This window comes from Ictidomys tridecemlineatus, chromosome 9 (assembly GCF_052094955.1).
Source record: "Ictidomys tridecemlineatus isolate mIctTri1 chromosome 9, mIctTri1.hap1, whole genome shotgun sequence".
Taxonomy (NCBI): Eukaryota; Metazoa; Chordata; class Mammalia; order Rodentia; family Sciuridae; genus Ictidomys; species Ictidomys tridecemlineatus.
This window is the reverse complement of record NC_135485.1, coordinates 122,823,727-122,849,022: the sequence shown is the minus strand read 5'-3', so window position 1 is coordinate 122,849,022 and position 25,296 is coordinate 122,823,727. Positions and strand designations below refer to the sequence as shown.

Sequence of the window (25,296 nt, the reverse complement as noted above, 5' to 3'; positions counted from 1 at the left end):
TGAAACATTAGATCTAAAATCCAGAAATATTAATAGTCTACTTAAAACTGTTCTTTTTTTCGTTCATTTTTAGTATAGTCTGAGCACTATTATCTTCAAATGGCAAGAAACATCAGGATTTTCTTATATAAAGATCTTCTCTATTTGTGCAGAAATAAAGCAACACTGTCATAATGATTAAAATCTGTAAACTAGATCCCTTATGTAATGATCTGTAATTTTTAACACAAGAAATTTTTTAGATTTTTCAGGTTATAGAACAGTATTTCTAGACAAACCTAACAAGGCAGTAGTTGTAAAACACTCTCAAACTTCAAAATACCCTCACTCTCAGTACAAACAATGCTGTGTTGTACACTCATCCTAAAACTAAGAGGAAGCATTGTGGGTTGGTCACAACTCGAATTCCTTATCACAATGAGGGCTGCTGATGGATTTTAACCACTAAACTCAGCATTCGAATAAATTGGAAGACAATAATGGTGGTCACTACTCTCCAAAACCACTGATTTTTCAGATTTGTTGAAAGAGCTATTTCTTAGATATTCAAGTTTCCGGATAGGTTTCCTTCATTCTGAGGTTATTCCTCTTGCCTAGACAAAATCTGAGTACTAACTCGAAATAATTTTAAGAAGAAGAAAGCCATAAAATATGTTTTCATTTTTCTACAATACCAACTCAGCTATTCAAGTTATAGAAACCAAAATATGAGCAGAAAACCTTATGTGTATGAAGCTGTTTTTATATTCAAATTAGCAAAGATGCTTCCGCCGCATTCATTTAATCAGCAACCATTTACACAGCGCCCACCCAGCACTATGCTACCTACTGCATATTCATTTAATCCAGAACTCTGAAATCATTACTCACAGTTCACAAAACAGTAAACAAGGTCAGGTTAAGGTCACTTGCCTAAAGACTTATAGTTAGTAAGGTTCAGTCCCATGGCTGAAATTCAAATATTTCTGAACCCATCCACTAAGCTAAGCTACCTCTCATTCCAGCATGGAGTAAATGCATATTTTTAAATAGAGCAAGAGAAAACTAAAGGCACAAATGACAGTAACAGGACACCACTGTGACTACCCCTTTCACAGAAAAGCCCCTCCATCTAAAATAGGGGCCACTCTTTCTCAGGCCTTTAAACATTGTCTTTCCTTCTCTTAGGGCCATGGACAGTGGCTGTGGGTCCTGGCCAAATAAGTAAACAAATAAATAAGTGAAAAACGTTAGGCTTCCTTCAGGAAAGTAAAAAAAAAAAAAAAAAAAAAAAATCCAAAAAGATTTGTCTAAATTCACTCACTTTAGGATAAAGGGTCTTGGTAATTTGTATCAGCATCCCACCAGAAAACTCAGATGCATACTCTAATCACTCTTGCTTACTAGTTACAAAGTGTTCTTAACACTGTACATGAATTTAAAGATAGCTCTATACTTACATTTTATTACAAATATTTTGGCAGTCTGAAATGATAAGATTTTAGGCAAAACAATGAAATTAAAACTAGATTTAACTCAAAGAATCTATCCAGCTCTATCATCTTACTTCCCTGTCAATTCTCACCACAACTGCAAAATATTCCTAACTGAACTTACTTTGTGCCACACCTTGTTAAAAGCTGTACATATGAATAATTATTTCATTATAAGGCAAACCTCTGATATGCATTCCATATTACAGATGAAGAAAGGAGGCTGGGAATGTGTCTACCCTGCCTCTCAAGCACTATATATCTGAAGTAGTCATCCTCTGAACTTCTCTCTTATCTCTTGAAAACACTCTTAAGAGCAGTAGAAGTCACACAGTGCTGTGGTCAAAGAGAAACCATTCCTGGCTCCAGCAGATCGAACAGTTTTATATATAGGTTAGAATAAGTAGTATTAATATTAACAAACAACACTAAGGAACAGATGATTTCTGCATGACATCAAAGTTAAACTGATAGTGAAACAGCTGCCTCAAATTCAGGCTGTAAAACCTAGTGGTTAAGAGCCAGGTTTAGTAGTTAAGGTACATACGCTATTTCTATTAGTACCTAACTATGTAACTTGGGCATATTACTCAACATCTTTAAATCTCAGTTGTTTCATCTGCAAAAGAGGATTTTAAAATGGCACCTTTATCTCACAGAATCACTGTGAGAATTAAACAAGAGATAATGTAATTAAAGTGTCAAAAAGCCATGTATGGCACATAGGTTGAGTATCCCAAAAACAAAAATCAAAAATCCAAATGCTCCGAAATCAGAAAGATTTTGTACATCAATACAACAGTCAAACAGTTTGAATTTCAAAGCACTTCAGGTTTCAGATTTTAGGAATGTTCAACTGGTAAGGTCTATGCAAACATAAACCTGGAAAAAAAAAATCCCAAATCAGAAACTTGTGGTCCTATTTTCTTATTAGCTATTATACAATCATCTGTATCAATTTTTAAAAAGCTTTAAAATATGCTGCAAATTGGTGCAGCCAATTTGGAAAGCAGTATGGAGATTTCTTGGAAAGCTGGGAATGGAACCACCATTTGACCCAGCTATCCCCCTTCTGGGTCTATTCCCTAAAGACCTAAAAAGAGCATGCTACAGGGACACTGCTACATCGATGTTCATAGCAGCACAATTCACAATAGGAAGACTGTGGAACCAACCTAGATGCCCTTCAATAGACGAATGGATAAAAAAAATGTGGCATTTATACACAATGGAGTATTACTCTGCATTAAGAAATGACAAAATCATAGAATTTGGAGGGAAATGGATGGCATTAGAGCAGATTATGCTCAGTGAAGCTAGCCAAGCCCTAAAAAACAAATGCCAAATGTCTTCTTTGATATAAGGAGAGTAATTAAGAACAGACTAGGGAAGAAGAGCACAAGAAGAAGACCATCATTAAACAGGGTTGAGAGGTGGGAGGGAAAGGGAGAGAGAAGGGAAATAGCATGGAAATGGAACGAGACCCTCAGGTTTATACAAAATTACATACAAGAGGAAGTGAGGGGAAAGGGAAAAATAATACAAGGGGGAGGAATGAATTGCAGTAGTGGGGGTAGAGAGAGAAGAGGGGAGGGGAGGGGAGGGGAGGGGGGATAGTAGAGGATAGGAAAGGCAGCAGAATACAACAGACACTAGGATGGCAATATGTAAAGCAATGGAAGTGAAACTGATGTGAATCTGCAATCTGTATAAGGGGCAATATGGGAGTGCATAACCCACTTGAATCAAAATGTGAAATATGATATATCAAGAAATATGTAATGGAGGGGTAAGACAAGATAATACAAATGGAAGAAATGATTTACAGTAGAAGGGGTAGAGAGAAAAGGGGAGGGGAGGGGAGGGGAGGGGGGATAGTAGAAAATAGGACTGACAGCAGAATACATCAGACACTAGAAAGGCAATATGTGAATCAATGGAAGGGTAACTGATGTGATACAGCAATCTGTATACGGGGTAAAGTTGGGAGTTCATAACCCGCTTGAATCAAACTGTGAAATATGATGTATTAAGAACTGTGTAAGGTTTTGAACGACCAACAATAAAAAAAAAAAAAAAAAAAAAAAAGAATGAAGATGTGAATTTGGTGTCAACATATAAATTGTGGTATAAAGGTGTATTCAGAATTGTAATGCAAAAAAAAGAGAGCTCATGTATAATGGCATAATTTGGAGAGAACATACTTTATATACAGAGTTATGAAAAATTGTGCTGTGAATGAATGGATAATTATGATTGTAATGCATTCTACTATTGTCAGGTATGTAAGAAATTTTTAAAAAAAGTTGTTTTCCCAGGAGGATCTGATACATGTTTTCTAATGAAACAATGTACTTTAACCTAAAAAAAAAAAAAAAAGCTTTAAAATATGCTGCTTTATCATGAATTATGTGTGCTATCAGAAGATATAAGACCAGTGGTCATTAGAGATTTTCCTAATTCAAATCTTAACTCCACTGAGTCTTACCTACAAAAATTATCTTCCAAACCAAAAACATAAAAAAGAATACAGCTTCAACTCTTTTTAGGTGACAAGAAAACCATTCTTTAACCTTTCAAAGATTAGGAATAGGGTTAGTGGTTCTTAAAGTGTGGGCTGGGGATTCTTAGGAGATGCTGGGATTTTCTAGAAGATCTGAGAGGTCAGACCTACTTTCAGAACACCAAAAAAGTTCTGGCTTATCCATTCTCACTCTCCTCCAAGTATATACAGCTATACAACTTGTAAAGATGCTACTGCTCTGGTAAATGATAGTATCATACACGCACTTTAAAATTTACTTAATTTTAATTTCTAGTACAACAATTATCAGTAGATAGAATTCACATAACAAAATACTTTGGGGTTCTCAATCATTTGCAAGAGTGTAAAGGGGCTTACAATCTACTAGTCTGAAAACTGCCGTTCTAGGTAGTCAGGAGAATTAGGAATCATATGAAGATACATACAATACACTCTTTCAACTGGAAGCCTTCAGAGGTTATTTTCATTTAGTCCTATTTTACAGCTTTAGAATAGATTCTAGAGATTTAAGTGCCCCACCCAAGGTCACAACAGCTAATAAATGGCAAAAATGAGGGCTGGGGAATCTAGCTCTGTAGTAGAGCATTTGCACAACATGTGCAAGCCCCTGAATGCCATGCCATCCCCAACATAGCAAAAAAGCAAAAACAAAAACTTAAAAAATAAATAAATAAAAATGGCAGGAATGAATTGGAAGCCATGTCATAGGTTCCCATGTTCTCTTAACTAGGTCATGAACATACCATATGAATAATTTACTTCAAATTTAGCTAATTTAATATATGTCAAATGCTTTTACTAGCACTTGAGACATATAGCAGGCAGTCCATAAACAGTAGTTCTTCTGATGAGAGAGAATGGAATCTCTACATAAATATCTTTAGTAATCAGCAGCCTCCACTATCTGAGCAACATATTGTATTTTTTGATCAATTTTATATTTACAAAGTTCCTCCTTTTACTAAGGCAAAATCTTCCTCCTTGAGTTTCTATTTCTCTGGCTGCTACACAAATAAAATTTAATCCTAATCTCATGTAGTTTATTTTCCAAGCACAGCCCCCCAGATTAATTAAATCATTTCTCCCGTGGCATGACTTTGAACACCTCACCATCCTTTTTGAAAGAACTTAAGTACACTGTTCCTGTGAAAATGAAGTACTCAAAAACTAAAAGCGTTCCAGGGGTGGTCTCAGCATAAATTGAGTTGAGTTTTCCTTGCTCTGGATGTGGTCAATCTAAATAATGTAAAGTGTTATTCTAATTTTACAAAAATCCTTGTTCTTCTATATACAGTATTAAAAATAAACAGGGCAGCTTGCTTTCTGCGATTTCTTGGTTCTGTTCTTCCCAACTTTCATCTGGCCCTTCTCTTTCCTCTATCCCTACTCTGTGCAATTTTTATTCCACTCTCAAGGTCTCGTTACTGTGAGGCCCTATTATGAAAGAAGGCCCTGGCAGGTCAGTTTTGACAGTTCACAAAGGCTACAATATTCTTGTCCTCACAATTCCTGCTGAGGGCCCATTGAAGTAGGCAGAAGACCTACCAGTTTCAACTGCCAAGCATCCAGGTATTTGGGCAGCTCTCCTGTTGTCAGGTCTGATCCCTACTGCTTCCTTTTGCTTTTTCCTCACTGACACCAAGCAAGTCTTACCCAGTTGTATTTTGGGGTTCTGGGAACAAATACTCTCATGTGTAAATATTGCCAGTGGGTTTTTTGTTTTGGTGTCTTGTTGCTCATTTGTAGGTAGTGGTGAGGGAAGATCCAAAAACTATGTTTCTACGTCTTTCCAGACTTCTGTTGTAAGTTAATTTTAAAGTTAACAAAGTTAAATATTTAAACTCACTTTTCAAAATAAGTAGCTGTTTTTTACAATAGAGGGTAATACTTAAAATTTCTGAATGATGCAACATTTTGTTATTATTATACAGAAAAGTTTTTAACCAAAAAGCTTGTATGTTTGTGGCTGAGAATTAATTTTTTGAATGCATAATGCTGAAACATTAAGAGTAGATTTACACAATACAAAAAGAAGTGCTTTCCGAAAAAGATAATTCCTGTTATTTACACAGATGCTATCATTCTTTAGCTTTGGTAATACAGCATGAAGGTTAGATCCTTCTTTGACATCTCTGGTATGGGAGGCAGCAGTTACTTAAGGGGTTGGTCTAAAGCTGTCCAAACTGTCATAATAAATGCAAGCATCAATCATCCTAGAAATAATATATAAATATCACAACTTTATTTCCTCCAAATAGGTTTCTATTTTGCCCCCTTTCTTGAAAGATAGTAGCACTGGGTATTAAAATTTGGCTGACAGCAAACTGAAGTTAATAGTCCACTGTCACCTAGCTCCCACTATTGCTACACAAAATTCAGAAAATACCTAGTTGTTGTTCCCTTTTAGATTAACTTTCTTTACTCTCTAGTTCTTTTTAAATATTTTCTTTAACCTAACTATTCTATAGCTATAATATGTTGTGTCTGACTACATATTTATTTCTAACAGTTATAACAGGTGTATTTTAACAGTTTAGGAAATGCATACAGTAATTATCTTTTGAAATACTGATTCTTCCCCAGTCTTTCCTGCCTTTTTGGAACTCAAATTAGATGCACACTAGATCTTTTACTCTATTTTCTATACCTCTTAACCCCTTTTTCTTTTTTATTCATCTGTCTCTCTCAAGCTACATTGTTACTTACAGCTTTATCTATAGAAAATCTTTGAGCCTTAAGTTGAATTTACATTGCTTCAGAGAAAATCAAGTTTGCTTCAGCTAGTTGTACAGTATCACCACACTGCCACAGTGTCACTAATGTCACTGTAACAATAAATCCTACCAACATGTACAACTATAATGCATCAATTTTTAAAAAAATAGAAGGAAAAAAAATTAAAGTCACTGAGGATTTTAGCGCTACATAGAGCCCTGCGCGAGGGACAGCTTGTGGCAAGTAGGGATAGATTAGAAAAAATATATTACAAACACGAATAATTAAGACTTAGAATAAGTAGGATGTCCGGTTTGGGTGGATACAGATTTGCTGGAAATTAGAGACAAGCTTCAAGACAGGTAGAATCCAACTCCCGAAAATCCTTTATGTGTTGTGCTAAAGAAGACGAACTTGAGACTAAAACTCATCAAAGGGGTTATACAATCAGGGAGCTAATACTGTCACATCTATGTACCAGACTTATTTCAGCAGTAATGGCAGTCGGGGGAAAGTGTTTACAAACACAAAAGTAGAAACACTTTATTCAAAATTTAGTCTTCAACCAGTTATTGGCATCATTCAGGAGTTTGTTAGAAATGCAGGACCTTGGGTCCCACTTCTGATCTACCTAATCAGAATCTGCTTTTTAATGAGATTCTTAGGTGTTTCTTATTCATAGTCAATTGATGTCAGGGTCAATGATCTTCAAAGTCAATGAACATTAGCTTTATTTTAAATTTCGGAAAAAAAAACAATTTTGAGTGCCTGACAATCATTTAATGTTCACAATGTTGCATTATTTGCCTAATAACTAATTTTAATACTCTAGGATCCTTAATATTGTTAGCTTTAATATTTGAGGTTTGACTCTACAGACCTATAATATGCAATATTATATATGCAATATAATCTGCAATTTAGTTGTAACACAAATCTGAAATTCTTTAAGCAATCTTCTCAAAGTAAAACACTTAGCAACCCCAGCAGAGTGTTGAGAAATCGAACAAGATTTTAATTCTCTACTGAGCTTTAAAAAAAAAAAAAAAAAAAAAAGTAGGTGGGAAGCAGGGTACTTCCTGTTTAGTGACAAAAATAAAAAGGACCTAAGAATCTGATGCTTTTGAAAAAAAAAAGTTACAAAATAGAGCTCTAGGCTATTGAGCTATTCTGTACTTAACATATATCATTTTATTAAAATTAATAAATGCTGATTGTCACATTAGTCATAATTTCAAAGAAATACTTTTTTTCCGAAATTCTTGTTCACAAAGTAATGTTCCCTGGACCATGTTCAAATCATTGTAGGTGGAAAACATTAAAAAGCAATAACCTGGGCCCTACCACTGAATCTCAAAGTACATTTTTAATAAGATGCTCTTAAGTAATTCAGTGAACAGCCAAGATGTGCCCCCACACACAAAAATCTGGAAACCATAAGTGTTCACTTTTGACTTTCTTATTGAAATATAGCATATATATGAAAAAATAACTGCACCTAGATCAAAGAATAGAACATGAATTGCTATTCTAGAACCTCCTTTAGCAACTCCTAGAGACTAGTCCTTGTCATCTGTCTGCCCCCTCTGCAACATATACACACACAAATACACACACAATGACCACCACAATGAGTTTCAACACCATAGATTAGTTTTGCCTATTTCTGAACTATATAAAAATAGACTAATACAGTTTATATGCTAGTATCTGGTCTATGGGGGTGGGGGGTTTGTTGTTGGTTTCATTGTGTCTATAAAATTGACCTATGCTGTTCTCTTTAATTGGTTGATTTTCATTCTCACTGCTGCATAGTTTACTATTATGTAAAAGTTCCAAGAGTAAAGAATCATTTATAAGCTCTATCTCTTATGAGCATTTGAGTACCAAAATTAAGTTTGATAACCACTGTTGGATATTATTTTGGAAAATCTATACAAGGTATATTTAGCAAGTTTTTATTTCTCCAATCCAAAATTTATAAAATTATAGTTGTTTAATCAACATCAAAAATTTATTGGGTTTTGGCTATCAGTTATAGTCTAATCTCAACTAGTGCGTGATAGAGTAATAATATAGCATCACTACCTTTTTTGAATGAACTATACCACTAAGGATCAAATGGCAAACAAGGGGAAGCATTTCTTTATAAAATTATTCCCATTAGTAGACAAAAAAATTAGAACACCATCATTTTACAACCTCCAATAAATTAATGGATGGAGGTACTAAGTATGAACAGCTGCTAAAATCACAAAAGGAGAGAAACCCGACACCAGGTGACTCCTACAGAGCAAGCCATTACCCATTAGGCAAAGAGATCAAACCAAGTCTAATAAATCCTCTGGAATCAGCTGCCAATTTGCCAGAAAGAAAGAGGCCTGATAAACTGCATATATTGAACTGCATTATTAGTGTGCAGCCAAATCTAGACTATTAAAAGCTATGTCAAATATAAATTTTAAGAAAAACAAAAGGAAGGAAAGTAAATCACCCACAGATTAAGAGACTTTAAAAAAGTAAAAACTCTCTTTAAAAATGCTAAAGATTCCCAGGTGTGGTGGACGCCTGCCTGTAATCCCAGTGAGTCAGGAGGCTAAGGCAAGAATATATCGCAAGTTCAAAGCCAGCCTCAGCAACTTAGCGAGACCCTGTCTCAAAATACAAAATATTAAGGGCTAGAGATGTTTTCCAATGGATAAGCACCCTTGGGTTCCATCCCCAGTACAAAAAAAAAAAAAAAATTGGAAATTTCAGCTAAATTTTCCAAGTAACTTCAGGTTATTCTAGATATCATAGATATCATTGTTCAATCAAGATTAAACAATGATATCTAGACTCTAGTAGAACTTACTTAGCTTATAAAAATCATAAACACAGAAAGTAATTACCTTAAGAATAACCTGAAGTTACCTGGAGGAAAGGATTATGATTGAAGCAAAGCATGTAGAGGAGTATCTGAGATAGCTAGAAAATTTCTGTTTGAGGGATGTGGTAGTTACAAGAATGTATTATTTTAATATACAAGGTATAAATTTTTTTGTAAAAATATCTGCATTTGGGGCTGGGGTTGTAGTTCAGTGGTAGAGCACTTGGCCTAGCATGTGTGAGGCACTGGATCAATCCTCAGCACCACATATAAATAAATAAAATAAAGGTCCATCAACAATTTTAAAAAAATTAAAATTTAAAAAAATCTTCAGTTTACTAAAAAAAATGGAAATAGATATAAAAGCAAAACATTATAGATAAGATCTGCCAATCAAATAAGAACTCCTTCAGCAACATGAGCAAGAGGGCCAGTGTCCTGAACGTTTTTTGGTGTTTTTTTTTAACAAGTTCCAATTTTTTTTATTTGTCCTAATTAGTTACACATGACAGTAGAATGCATCTTGATATATCACTCTTCTGGTTGTACATGATGCAGACTTACACAGGTCATGCAATCATATATGCACATAGGGTAATAATGTCCGATCTATTCTACTATCATTCCTACCCCATGGCCCCTCCCCTCTTCCTTCACTCCCCCAGTTCTATTCCAAAGCACCTTTATCCCCCCACACACACATTGTGGATTAGTATCCGCATATCAGAGTTGTCTGGACTTTTTCAATGATGATTTTCATTATGAGTCATCAAAATAAGCTTCAATTTATCAAAATAAAGCAGAAAGAAAGAATCTGACAAAGTTTATGATGCCTGCCTTAATAATTCAAGAAACTAGTAGAATATTCAGACTCATGGGTCCTGTAGCTAGCCATATAACAATCGCCCAGTCTGACAAACTCAACAAATCTGAGAATTCAACATATACCTTGAAACTGTAGTTCATCTACTTTTATACAATTCTTCATTACACTATTCCACTAGTATGCAACATAGTAATTTACTTGTGTACTAGGCTACTAGACACGCTGACCAACCACTGGGCTTTAATGAATTTCTTCTGATGTCAAAGAGGCTAATCAAATTCAAAATATACAATATCAGACTCTTACTTTTACTATATAAATACAAGATTTTTTATTTCATTAAAAAGTAAGATAACTGGGCTGGAGCTGGGGCTGGGGCTGGGGCTGTAGCTCAGTGGCTGAGCACTTGCCTAGAATGCATGAGGCACTGGATTCGATCCTCAGCACCACATAAAAATAAATAAAATAAAGGCATTCTATCCATCTACAGTTAAAAAAGTTTTTTATGTAAGATAACTATGTAAGTGTATATAATACTACACCACGCTTTTTAAAAAGTAAACAATGAATTTGCCAATGCCTGAGTGCTATAACTGAGCTAGGAAAACTTTTTTTTTAATAGTCTATTGGAAAATGCAAACAGGTATGAATTAGACTGATGATATAACCTTAAGTACAGCATCCTTCACCCTAAAGAGGCAGTAGTCTAATGAGAGAGCAAGAATTTCCATCAAGTGGAGAGTTTCCCTACCAATCTTTTACCATCATCACCATAAATATCTGAGTAGAAAAGAATATGAATGAATGTAACTTATCAACTAAGTACAAACCTTAAATCAATAAGAGCATCTGCATGTATACGTGCATTCATGAGTATATGTATATATCTTTATTGCTGCATTTCTGAACCTATAGTACAGTTTGGGTTTTTTTTTTTTTTCATATACAACTGAAGACAGGAATATGGTAGTCAGTGAATCTGACTTTTGACTCACCATTCACTTTGAACAATTTACTTTCATCATTAAAAAAGAATGAAAAACATGTATTGTGTTCAAATCATTGTACTAGGTGTTTTATATAAATTCTGTCTTTTTTCTTTTTCAAATGTTTCAGAGATTAATTACCAAACCAACCAAAACCAGTACATCATCATCTCTGTAAAAGAAAGCTCACATTCCCAATTAAATATTCTCAACTATCCAGAATAGTGGTGACATTTTCTGCTTGATGTGACAAGATGGTCATAACCTTGATTCAGCATAAATATGTGTAACATTTCATGTGTAATCCTTATAGACCCAGCTTGGTTTTCCTTCAATGTCCCCTCTTGGAGTTAAACTTGATTTTATTACCAGTTTCCATTCTAATCCACTGGGGAATGGGATGATTTTACTTTCGTTTCTCAGCCAGAAATCAATTAATCCTAAAAGTCTTATGAAAAGACAGATGAGGAAGTGAATCAAGTACATATACCATAATGGCCAAAAAAAAAAAAAGGTAAAGAGAGTATTAATTATATCTTAATATTTTCAAAAGAATCCTATCAGGGAGAGAGATCAGTACAGTAGAGGAAAGGAACTAGGGGAGGGAAAGGGAAGAAAAAACTGAGGAATGATACTGTCCAAATTACATTATTATATTGTGATTACAATGTACCAATAAAAATAAGGGGGAAAAGCTTAAGAAAAAAAAAGAATTGTACCAAATAATCAACATAACCCTCACAAAGCCACAACTCTTTAATATAAATTTGATTTAGTCACAAGTTTGCCTAACTGTAAAACCCTTTCTTTTACTACGTGGGAATGATAACACCTAAATGAATACCATACTATTTGACATACACAGCAAGCTGGACTGGTGATGGAGTTCAAAGGGAAAGTGCTTGCCTAGCATGTAGAAGACCTGGGTATGATCTCCAGCACTGCAAAAACAAAACAAGTAATACACAATAATTATCAACAACAACAACAAAATGAGATAACCCATACAGCCTATAAAACATAAAGCTATACATGTAAGTGTAAGGAATGACTAGTACTGATAAGCCCATTCGACCAACAATTACTTCCCTCCTCACACAGGAGAGATGCTTGAAAATAATATCACAGAAAGAATAAACAAGAAAATACACAAATACAGTTCAATACACGAAGCATCAACAACAAAACAATGGGACTGGGAGAGACTACAGTCCATTTCCCTACAAGACATGTTTCTTTAGAGTGAATTAGTTCATTCGTTCATCATTAGAGATGTGGTCAGTATAGTGTGAAAGTCACTTTGACCCATAATTTTTCATAGCGCAGGGATGTTTTAAAGCCATAAGAGACAAGCTTTCTCACTAAGACAGCCTTATCAATATATCATGATTTTAAAGAATAAACTAAATTCTATAGAAGGGACAACTGGGGACTCATTAATGGCTTCAAATTTAAACCACCTCATGAGGCTGCAGGTAGAGATAAAGAAGCTGTGAAAATATTTTCTTTGTATTTATGTTTTAAAGGGTGGAGGAATGAAAGACCATATCCTGGATCAACTGATGAATTCTGACAAATTGATCATAAGTAGAAATGAATGTCAAAGGAGAAAACATAAATCCCAGGACTTAGAACTAACTGGTGTTGGTTGCAAATGTTTAAGTATATTAATATTTTTATTAGAATGGTTACTGAGTTTGTTAGAACACACAGTACAATGTTGCACAGGCTTCTGAGTGGTTTGTCCCTATTTTTAGGGACTAAAATTTTCAGAATCTGGGTGTTTTTCAGAGACATATATATTGTTTTATAACTGGATGGTCTGCCTCATAGAAACAGAAAAGCAATCATGAAATTCATTTGAAAAAAAATAGGAGACCCAGAACAGCCAAACAATCCTTAGCAAGAGGAGTGAAGCAGGAGACATCACAACACCAGACCTCAAACTATACTACAAATCTATAGTAACAAAAACAGCATGATATTGGCACCAAAACAGACATGTAGACCAGTGGTACAGAATAGAGGACACAGAGACAAACTCACATACAGTTATCTCATATTAGACAAAGGCACCAAAAACATACAATGAAGAAAAGATAGCCTCTTCAACAAGTGGTGCTGGGAAAACTGGAAATCCATATGAGCAAAATGAAATTAACTCCCTCTTTCACTAGGCACAAAACTCAACTCAAAGTGGATCAAGAATTCCAGGAATTAGACCAGAGACTCTGCACCTAATAGAAGAAAAAGCAGGCCCAATCTTCATCATGTCAGCTTAAGACCTGACTTCTTTAACACGACTCCTAAAGCACAAGAAATGAAATCGAGAATCAATAAATGGGATGGATTCAAACTAAAAAGCTTCTTCTCAGCAAAGGAAACAATCAATAACATGAAGAGAGAGCGAACAAATGGGAGAAAATCTTTACCACACACACATCAGATACAGCACTAATCCAAGATATATAAAGAACTCAAAAAACTTATTACCAAAAAACCAAATAACCCAGTCAATAAATGGACTTAAGGAACTGAACAGATCATTCACAGAAGATATACAATCGATCAATAAGTATATGAAAAAATGCTCAATATCTCTAGCAATTAGAGAAATGCAGATCAAAACTACTCTAAGATTTCATCTCACTCCAGTCAGAATGGCAGCTATTAGCTTAATAAGAATACAAACAACAATACAATAAGTGTTGGCGAGGATGTGGGGAAAAAGGCACACTCATCCATTGCTAGTGGGACTGCAAAATAGTATAACCAATCTGGAAAACAGTATGGATATTCCTTAGAAAACTTTCAATGGAACCACCATTTGACCCAGCTATACCACTCCTCAGTCTAAACATAAAGGACTTAAAACCAGCATACTATAGCTACACAGCCACATCAACATTTATAGCAGCTCAATTCACAGTAGTTAAACTGTGGAACCAACCTAGATGCCCTTCAATAGATGAATGGGCAAAGAAACTGTGGCATATATACACAGTGGAAAATTACTTAGAAATAAAAGGGAATAAAATCATACATTTGCAGGTAGATGGATGGAGTTAGAGAATATCATGCTAAGAGAAATAAGTCAAAGGCCAAATGTTTTCTGATAAATGAATGTTAATCCATAATGTGGGGTAGGGGGTGGCATGGGATGAGTGGAGGAACTTTGGATTGGGCAAGGGGGGTAGGTATGGGGATAGGAAAGATGGTGGAATGAGAAGAACATCATTACCCTAGTACACGTATGAGTGTGCGAATGGTGTGACCCTACTTCGTGTACAACTAGAGAAGTGAAAAATTGTGCTCCATTTGTGTACAATGAATCGAAGAGCATTCTGCTGTCATGTATAACTGACTAAAACAAATAAATATTTTTAAATCTTCCTTTTAGATTATTTTAAATCTCAGTTGTGATTTAATTTATAACATTAAATAGACTTAAATTAATAATCTATGTCATATTTAGTTTGAAAATTACCATGCTGAAAATCTGAAAGGAAGGTATCCATCTCCCTTCCACCTTAGTATGCTTTATATTTTAATTTTAAAATTATGGTTTAAGAGTAATATATACTATGTCCTGACAAATCTACCATATACCAGGTATTTGGTGTTTTATATTGCTATATTTTTTAATATTTTTTAGTTGTAGTTGGACACAATACCTTTGTTTTATTTGTTTATTTTTATGTGGTGCTGAGGATGGAAGCCAGGGCCTCACACATGGTAGGCAAGCACTCTACCACACAAGCCCAGCCCTGTTATCTGTTTTAATCTTTACCCAAAACGCTGATTAGCGATTAACTTCACTTTAGAATTGAGGAGACACTGAAACTATTACAGATTTTCCTCAGATCATATTAAGTATTGGGTTTAGGTTTTTACCTCACTAATATCTTACTTCGAGGCCCACCCCCGCCTCATTCCCCATCCCTTTCTTTTTGGTGAGGCTGGGGTTTGAACCCAAAGTAAATGCTTTATCACCAAGGTAAATCCAGATTGGTTGCACCAATCTGCAGTATGGAGATTCCTTAGAAAACTTTCAGTGGAACCACCATTTGACCCAGCTATCCCACTCCTCAGTCTATACCCAAAGGACTTAAAACCAGCATACTACAGTTGTACAGCCACATCAATGTATAAAGCAGCTCAATTCACAATAGCTAAACTTTGGAACCATCCCAGATGCCCTTCAATAGATGAATGAATAAAGATAAACTGTGGCGTAGCATATACACACACACACACACATACACACACACACACATACACACACACACAATGGAATATTACTCAACAATAAAAGACTTCTGTGAGTTCTTGCTAAGTTTTCCAGACTGGCCTTAAATTTATGATCCTTCTGCATTAGCCTCCCAAGTAACTGAGCTTGATTGCTAGCCTGTGGTGCTGTTGGGAGGTGGTGGAACCTTCAGTAGATGGGGCCTAGAGAAAGGAAATTAAGTCATTGGAAAGTGCACTCAAGGGAATACTGGAACCTTGGCCCCTCCTCCCTTTGCCTGCCATCTGTGTACTCCCCTGCCATGATATACTATTTTGCTACAGGGTCAAAAGCTAGGGTTAATCAACAATGAACTGAAACCAAAAATCAAAATAAACTTTCCTGTTTTTAGATTGTTTACCTCAGGTAATTGTTACAGCAACAGAAAACTGTCTAACACAGGTGTATATGTTCAATGTACATAAATATACTCATTATCGAATTAAAAAAAAGTTAAGAAAAATCAGTAACCGAGAGGTTTTTATGCTTCCTTAAAAGGATTACCAAAATTTTACTTGGGGCTGTCACAGAAGCTTTCCAACTGTTTTCAATAACTGTTTTTGTTAGAAATTTATTTTGCCTCATTACAAGGGTCAAATCTAAGACTTAGAAAACTTGAAAATAATAACATGTAAAGAATTATTTTTAAATTATCTACAATCTCACCATGCAGAGATAATTACCTTATAAATTTGTTGTATTTCCTTCCTGTCTTTTCCTCAACAATACGAATACAAACATTTAAAGCTGGTGCCAGGGTGCCCAGAGTTGTGGCTCAGGGATAAAGCGCTCACCTAGCATGCCTGAGGCACTGAGTTCAATCCTCAGCACCACATAAAAATAAAATAAAGGCACTGTGTCCACCTACAACTTAAAAAAAAAAAAAAAAAAGCTAGTGCTGTATTATAATGAAAATGCTGGCATTCAACCATTTCTGGCCTACAAAAATGACAATTTCATTTAATTTTAGTTTTAACCTAACTCTCTATGTACTGAGTACATATAGTATTATCACAATTTTACTTTCTTCCTTTGAGATTTTTATATCTGTCATAAGCATTTTATTATGTATGTAATAATCTTCCCAATATGATGTTTTAAGGCTGGGTGGTAGTCCAAACAAATGAATATAATAAATAATGTCACTGGTTCTCTGATGTTTGAAACTGAATTGTTTTCAGTTTTCACTATTATAATTGATACTGGTATGAACATGCCTGTGTCTCAATTTTCCTGTGAATCTCTGATTATTTCCTTAGGATAAATCCCTAAAGGTAGGGTGACTTGAGTCGAGGTTTATGAATACTTTTAATACTACATAAACATGTTCCTAAAATCACTAGCACAGAATAACTAGTTCACATTTAGTCATTAGTATATGAGACTGCTTATTCGTTCACATGACTACATGTTTTTAACAATCTGAAGGATTGTTAAAAATTATCCTTGAATTCTTAAGGAAAGAAAAGCTGATGGACAATTTGCATATAGGTGAACCAGGAACACATTATCAATACCAATGGTTCTCAAACTGGTATACATAAGAACCATGAAGGGAGTTTATTTAAAAATGAAGAACCCGGGATCCCATTCAAGTGATTCTGTTAATGGATCATGATGTAAATTTGTACTTTTAACCATCACCCTGAGTGATACAGATGTAAGTGACCCATGAACCACTCTTTGAGAAAAACTACTCTAGAGTAAATGCATGCTTCATTTACATGAGTAACTATTATAGATAAATTACTGCTGAGTAAGAAATGAACTTACTTCTTATTCAAAATACAAAATTAGGTAACTGTATGTCTTCAGACCAGCATTTTGCTTCATTTCTACAGTCACAGCTTAACTGAAAGTGCAAATACTTGGAAAAGTACACCAAGTACAGCAGTCTACCCACAATTTGGGGAGTAAAAAGCATTTTAAAATATAAGTTTTATTACTGGTTCTGCTATTCTCTAGCAAAATCTTCTCAAGTCTCAATGTCCTCACCTTTAAAAATAATAATTAAGAGTACCTTTCTCATGAACAAGATAATTAACACAGAAATGCTTAGTAAAGCACCTGGTCCAAAGTAAGAGTTCAATAAAGATGTTATTATTATTACAAGACCAGCACTGCTAAAGCACCTAATTCAACCAACCCACAAGACTCTTTGGCTCAGCAACAAAGGGGACTATACATAGCTTATCTAATAAACATACACAGAGTTTTGATAACAATAGCCTACCGTTTTTTAGAAAAATGATTACTTAAAAACATGCTAGGTACTGAATAAACACTTGAATAAAATTGTCTTAGAACACTGTCACATGAACAAGTACCAATGTCAGAATTTAATCCCAGGTCTGTTCTTTTAACCACTAAGACAATTTCTAGGATAACTATTCTATTTTAGACTACCAAATATCATAAAAGGTAAAACAAGAGCTGGGTGTATATCTCAAGGGTACAACGCTTGTCTAAATGTGCTAGGCCCTGAGATCAATCCCCAGCAGAGGAAAAACACACACACACATAAACCAACACTTTTTGCAAACTATGCATCCTTGCACCCCCCAAAAGATATGAAAGATTAAAAGGAGACATCAACATCATCTACAACCTGATTCTTTAATAGAAATCTCAGCCTTCCACTTAATTCCAACTTCTATATCTTCCAGGTCAACTATTGTAACTACCTCACACTGGTAAGGGTAAACTTATTTCTCCCTAATGGTCATTTTAAAAGTCTGTTTAGGATACTTTAAAATGTTCATTCATAATTTGATCAAGATCATCAAGCAGATTAGTGGCAGAGCCTAATTCAATCTAAGCCTTTAAATGCTTGATTCAGGGCTCTTTAGAAAAGGTAGCTCCACTGGGGCAGGAACTTCAAAAAGTTTACTACTCCATTAGTTTACATGAAAGACTGTCTAATTAGAGAGCAATCATAACATCGTCTTTTATAATCATTCTTTTAAAAAAAAGTAATCAACATATACTGGTATTTTCTTTCTTCCTCAATTCATGGCAAAAAAATAAACAATACGCTAAGGCAGATCACTCCAACCACTCCAGTGAAACATATCAATAATTAATTTGTGAATAGCTCATTACTTTTACATAAAGGAAATGTACCCTTGATCAAATCTCAAAATGATATTAACATTTTTATGTTCCTATTATCAATGGTCACAGAAGTTTTACGGAGGATTGTGGAGGGGGATAAAAAGTTGCCTACTAAATAATAAACAATTACAAATTCCAGTTTAAATTACTTTACCATCTTCTTCAATTAATTTTTAAACTATATAAATTCAGGAAAATGTGTAGAACAATAGCAGTAATATTTTCATCTTTCAAGAAATATTAAGGCCAAGGATTTGATTACATCAGAAAAGGAAAGACACCCTCTTCACATGGTGGCTTGATTCTAATATAATGACAATATTATGCTTGATTCTATCATGGCAAATTACTAATTTTAGTTATTTTGTTTTTGCACATGGTTAGGAAAGAGTATCCTATGGTAAGAACATAAATAGGGAATGACAGAGAAGTCCATATTTGTATGTGTCTGGTTCTGTACAAAACATTTTTAATATATATTAGTCAGAAAGGTAGAGGTGTTGTGTGGGAAGGAGGAAAGGGAAGAGATGACATTTGCTTTCCTAATGCAGTTTATTGTAGGTAAGGTCTTAGCACCTGAGTCTTACTTCTTTCTACAACAGTAATTCTACTCTACAGACACAGTTAATCCTATACTTCTACATTTGTAATTAATAAGTTGTTCAAAAAGCATGAAAGGTGAAAACAAAAACATTAATAAAATATAATCACTTTATGATTTTCCCAGGTGGCTTAGCCGTAGGTACCAAAAACAGGTTTCCAGACCAGAGCTGCATGATTTTTTGGAGTTTCCCATCCCTACAACTTCTTGCAAGATTTTATATCTACCTCTCTGTTCCTAAATACAGAAATAAAATGTTATGATCTAAACCAACAAAGACAATGTGTATATTTTAACCTAAAATGTTGAGGAACTAGTCTTAAAATGTTTGGCAGCCTGAAGGTTTTGCTCCCTAAAAGGTTGTTCATGTTAATAAAATTGCCAAAGACCATGATTAATACCATTCTTCTTATGAAATCTTCAATTCCATTAAAAATTAATAAAAAATGTCCCCCCAAAATTAATCACTTTAAATTTTATAATTTTGATATTACATTACCCAACATATTGTTTTGAATTTGCTATATCCTTAAACATTACTTTAAAATGGCTACTAATGTTTTCATCAGTATCCTTTAGAAATAATACACCTCAGATTTCTTAATATTCTTGTATCCATAAAATCACTGAGAGCAAAAGACCAAAAAAGGATACGAAACAATTTTCTAGTACAATTTGCTAGATCAAGAATTTATCATAATTCCAACATTATAATTATAGTTAAGAGTTTGAAACTGATGAAATCTATAAATGTTAAGGATATTCTACGTCACTTAGATAACACAGGATATTTAAACATAAATTCTTAAATCTTAAGACACGTGCTCTGATGTCAAGACCAGAGTATGTTGATACACATGTTGATGGTAAGCTAGAAATAGGAAACAGAGAGACGATGTTTTATTCTATTCAAGGTTAATCATACCAATTAACTTCTTATGAATTGATGAGTGAAATAACATACAATTTCTAAAATTTCATGAGGATATTCAAATTAATTATGAAATTATTGTGGTTATCCAAAACTTAAAGCAAAAAAGAAAATAAGGGAAAAATATTTAACTTTTCTCATTTCAAAAATAAATGCTGCTGCTGCTTTAAGTGACCAGCAGTCTCAGATCAACTCCAGGCTGCAATCACAACATCCATTAGAGTGCTCCACAGCTCAGAGCAAGCAAGCAAGTGGTTGTCAGTGCAGCTAGTAAATCACCTGATCCTATTACAAAATCAATTACTGCAGTGCATTTCCATTGCTACACAATCTGATGATGACAAAATGATATTGGATAGCTACTGCAAGGTCAAGAAAACTGCTAAGAACATCTTTAATTGGTCTTTTCCTTTTAATCATTTGGCCCTAGTTATAATGCAGCCATTTTAATTGTATATTTTTATTTGAAATAAATCTATGTAGTTACCTTTGGTTGTCTGGGACATTCGATGGATAATCTCTGCAACTGGTCTGATGTATGGCTACAAGAGAAAAGATCGGAGCAGCAGGTCGAACGGCTCAACCTCTTCATTAAAGAAGAAATAATGCTGCAGCCACAGCCACACATTGACTTGCTCATTAGATGAGAATTTGACTTAAAAAATCAGAACTGGTAATGTCCCGTATATACTCAAAATTGGCTAACTGCCTCATTCTGCAGCTCTCCGGCTAAAAGAAACACTGCTAAAAAAGAATAAAACAACAGCTTCCCCACAGATGATACCAGCCACAAACTCATCGCCAAGAAAAACTGGATATTAGAAACAGAACTCTCTTGGCTACTCTTCAGACATAAGGTAAGGTGCTTTAATATTTCAAACTGTTTTATATTAAAGCCCAAGTACTTAACAAAGGAACAAACTCAAGGTAAGACATCCTAAAAATTATACTAACCACTCTTTCTGTCTTCCATCAGTTTAGATCTGTTTGCCTACTCCTTCAGCTCAGCCTATCCAACCTGTTCCCTTTGTAAATGCACACTATTTCAACAACCAACAGGAATGAGCCCCACCCCTTGCTGTCCCCACACACACCGTTCAAGAACCGCTCAATATCTGGAAAAGAACTGCTGCAGCATTGCTTTGAGAAACAACAGGGAGCAAATTACTGAACGGATTCTTTAACTTACCAATCAGAACTGCTAACCTTTTATGACTCTACAATTCAAGAAGCCTGCCAAATACTCACAGTAAGAAAAATCAACTGATTTTATTTCTATACTATAAATTAATTTACAGAATTGTTTTCAATCTTATTATTTAATATAAAATTGAGTAAGAAACAGAAACATAAACCTAAGTATTTTCTTAGCAAACAAATTTTAGGTAGTAGCTACACAAAGTAGCTCATCTTTAAGGGTTGGTGGGAGAGGGCAGGAGGGTGGTTGAATAAGATGCAGAGTAAAAAAATCCTTCTGAATACTGTGCTTAGACTTGAGAAGTAATGAGAAATACAATCCTATAGAAAAATAACAGTGCAGATAATGATAAAAATAAACAGCAAGATAGTCCAAGGAAGCCCCTGCTATCATAAAGAGTTTTAATAAGAAGAAAAAGACATGTGGCTATCTAGATAGGTTATTAATAATAAGTAAAAAGCCATCAAGAATCTGTTTTGATTATTGAATCTTCTCATTTGGTTATTTGCATTTCATTAGATTTTTTTAATACCACAAACCACTCAAAAACATAAGAAATAGTATTAAGAATGCTAGCCATTTTCTAGTATCTTTTATATTTAAGCATTCTACCTTTCCCAATAATATAATTATTTACATCATGTAATTATAACCCACAACAAGGAATATCACATTACTATAAATACTTCACCATCTCAAATAATCATACTTCAAATAATTATAACTTAATAAACAGTCACAGACCTGTGACTTGCCAATCCTTGTTAACAACACCTTTTTGGGAAAAGATGGTCAAGAAACTGAATGTAATAAAACATCTCCATTTAAAATATATATTTTTAAAACTCCATATTTTCTGTGGCATTGAAAGCTTCCTCATTTGTGTATGTATTGTGTTCAATTTCTTCCCTGGTTTAAAGCTAAAAGAGCCAATATTGCCTCTGCCTTCACCTTGTACTGCCCTTTTGATATTCATGTTATACTTAAATCAATTCTTCCAGAATACCTAAAAAAACAGGCATGCACTTCACACTGATTTAAAAAAAAAAAAAACTTTTGTAGATAAGGTCTATGGAAACAAACAAGCAAAATAATGCAGTAACCTTTTACTCGCCTGCTGGAGGTACTGTCTGCTGCACAGAATTTTAAAGCCTCATCTGCAGATGCAATTGTGCTGGTATTGCCAAGAAGTCTGCCTTTGCTGTGCTGCTGCTATACAAACTATTCATCGAAAGAGCACTTTATATGGAAAACATGAAGTACTATCAGTTTAAGTTTCTTATATGATTTAACAAAAGAACTTCTAAAATTTAGTTATCGCTCTGCTCTAGATAATCTCAGGTACATGTTAGACACGTTAGAGAAAAAGGTCCTATTGCTGCTGATGCATTACTTTAGCAAATGTGTGAGATGAGGAAGCTGAAAGAGGTAATGAAAAAATTAATACATCATGCTAATGTAAAAATAAGTACCAAGTATTAAAATCTGACACAATTTATATTGCCAATGAATGCACAACATGCCCTTAATAGCTTGAGATTTTTATGAATTTTATAATTAGCAGAAGCCTATAAATAAATCATTGTCTAATATTAACAGACAAGTACCAATTAAACAACTCTACCAAATACATACTCCTGATAATGAAAATAAGTTATTTTACTAGCTCCTCAGTATCACTACTGTTTCTGAACGAAACAATGAAATAAAATATCCAAAAGAACAGAATGCTTCTGAAATATCTCGACTTGCAATGCTTCTTCTTCCTTGTCACCCCCACCAATATCCCTTGTCTCTCAGATTATTTTTAACCAAATTAGCTTATAAGCAATAACAGCTATTTTCATCATTTACAATTTTCCTTCCATGTCAGCTAATTTGATGTACTACTGATTCTCTATTTAGATAGAAAGCAAACCAACAAGGAATAACCATTAAAAATTATCCAAAAAGCAGTATAATATTGCTTACCCAAAAAGCAGTATTTAAATTTAGCCATAGATATGTTTAAAAAGTAGAGGAGACATTAATATTTGTTCATTAATGACAATTGTATCATGCTACTTCTTCAATAAGCTTAATGGCATTTCAAAGATACTTTCTCCCTTAACTGCAAGTAATTCTAAATGTCAAAAACTTATCTGATATTATTGTATTTAAAAAAACAATTATTCTTTCATTTAAAAATAACCATATGTTGTCATATATAGCACCCTTTGAGAGAAGACTCCAACAATTCTCAAAATGTGGACTTGTGGGTTCCTATGACTCTATGAGATCAAAACTATTTTTTACAATACTGAGATATCACTTATGTTTTTACTCTCATCTATTTTACGAGTATATATAAAGTAAAGTTTTACTCGGACTACATGGCATGTAATATCCAACCTGTTTGAACACAGAGGCAAATGAGAATACAAATGTCTTCCACTAAGCTAGACTGCAGAAATGAAAAAGAATGCCATTCTTTCCATTAATTTTTTTCCCATTTCTTTCAGGAAAATATAGTAATTTTCCCCAAAAGACATGTTAATTGTATGAACATGTAATTGGATGTTATTTTTCAATGAATTTAATAAATCAATACATTTTAAACTTTTTATTTTTATTTTACAATAAGGTAAATATTAAAAGACAACCCACAATTTTAAAGAGCTCCTTAGGGTTTTCAGTAGTTTGTAAGAGTTTAAAGGTGTCCTGAGACCAAAACAAATTGAGATTCATTAGAAATGTTTGCACACATTTTTTCTTAAATCAAGGCTTACATTTGTTATAAAAAAAGTAATACTCATTTTAGGATATCAAATATAAAATGTTTTTGAATTTTCGCTGTCATTTTCAATACATGAGCCCAATTATTATCAGATGTATTTAACAAAAGTGCTATCATCTATTTTTTTAAAGTAGTAGATAACCAAAATTAAGAGAATCTGTTAATTCTCAAACAGACTCTCTTTGATCCTCTCCTTGGCCAAACCCCAAGTTTTCTCTAGACTTATGAGTCCCATTCATTCATTCATTCATTCATTCTTCAAATATTTAAGTATCTCCCATGTGCCAACCAGGTATGAGTAATGAAGATGTAGCAACATGCAAGAGAGACAAAAAAACTCTTTTGGTTTCACTGAACTTATTTCCAGGGGAGAAGATACATAACAAACAAAACAAATATTTACTACAGCAGATGGTGTCAACTGCCAAGAAGAAAAAAATATAGGAGGAAGAAAGAAATGACTAGGAAGTCTCATTTCCTTGATCGAAATGTAAATAATTTTTTTTAAGAACATTTTTTAAATATTGAGAGTAATTCCAGCAAAAACATGTGTTGTCAGTAAATAAAATTTTGAATTTTTTAAAGGAAAAATTTCAAATATCTGCAAGAAGAGAGTATAATGAACCCCTATTTATACACTTATCATCTATGATCAACACTCATTCAAAATAGTGCCAGTACTGCTTTATCTTTGATTCTTTTTTAAGGTATTTTAAACCAAATCCCAGGCATCATGTCAATACCATTCTCACCCTCATACATCCTTACGGATCTTTAATTTGGCCAGAGCCTTTCATACTCACAAAATCACCCTACACACACAACAAATTAACTGTACTTTCACGATCTTAATAAGTCAATATTTTTTAACTTTTCCAGAATGTCTCAAAAATGTCTTTTCTACCTAACTTAATCTAAACAGAATTCAAAGGAGAATCCCTCTTTGCATAAGGCTACTATATATCTTAAATCTTA

The 25,296-nt window shown here is 34.0% G+C and overlaps 1 protein-coding gene, 1 long non-coding RNA gene and 1 pseudogene across 7 annotated transcripts in view; 1 reads left to right on the top strand and 2 right to left on the bottom strand.

Moving 5' to 3' along the window:
- Fbxw7 (F-box and WD repeat domain containing 7) overlaps nt 1–25,296 on the bottom strand; it is a 191,219-nt gene that overhangs the window by 98,889 nt on the left and 67,034 nt on the right. The window lies entirely within an intron of this gene.
- On the bottom strand, nt 11,721–11,906 carry LOC101959188 (large ribosomal subunit protein eL39 pseudogene; annotated as a pseudogene).
- LOC120892576 (uncharacterized) lies at nt 20,593–23,497 on the top strand. Its single transcript, XR_005737311.2, has 2 exons — nt 20,593–21,204; nt 21,324–23,497. It is a non-coding gene; the product is annotated as an uncharacterized LOC120892576 (long non-coding RNA).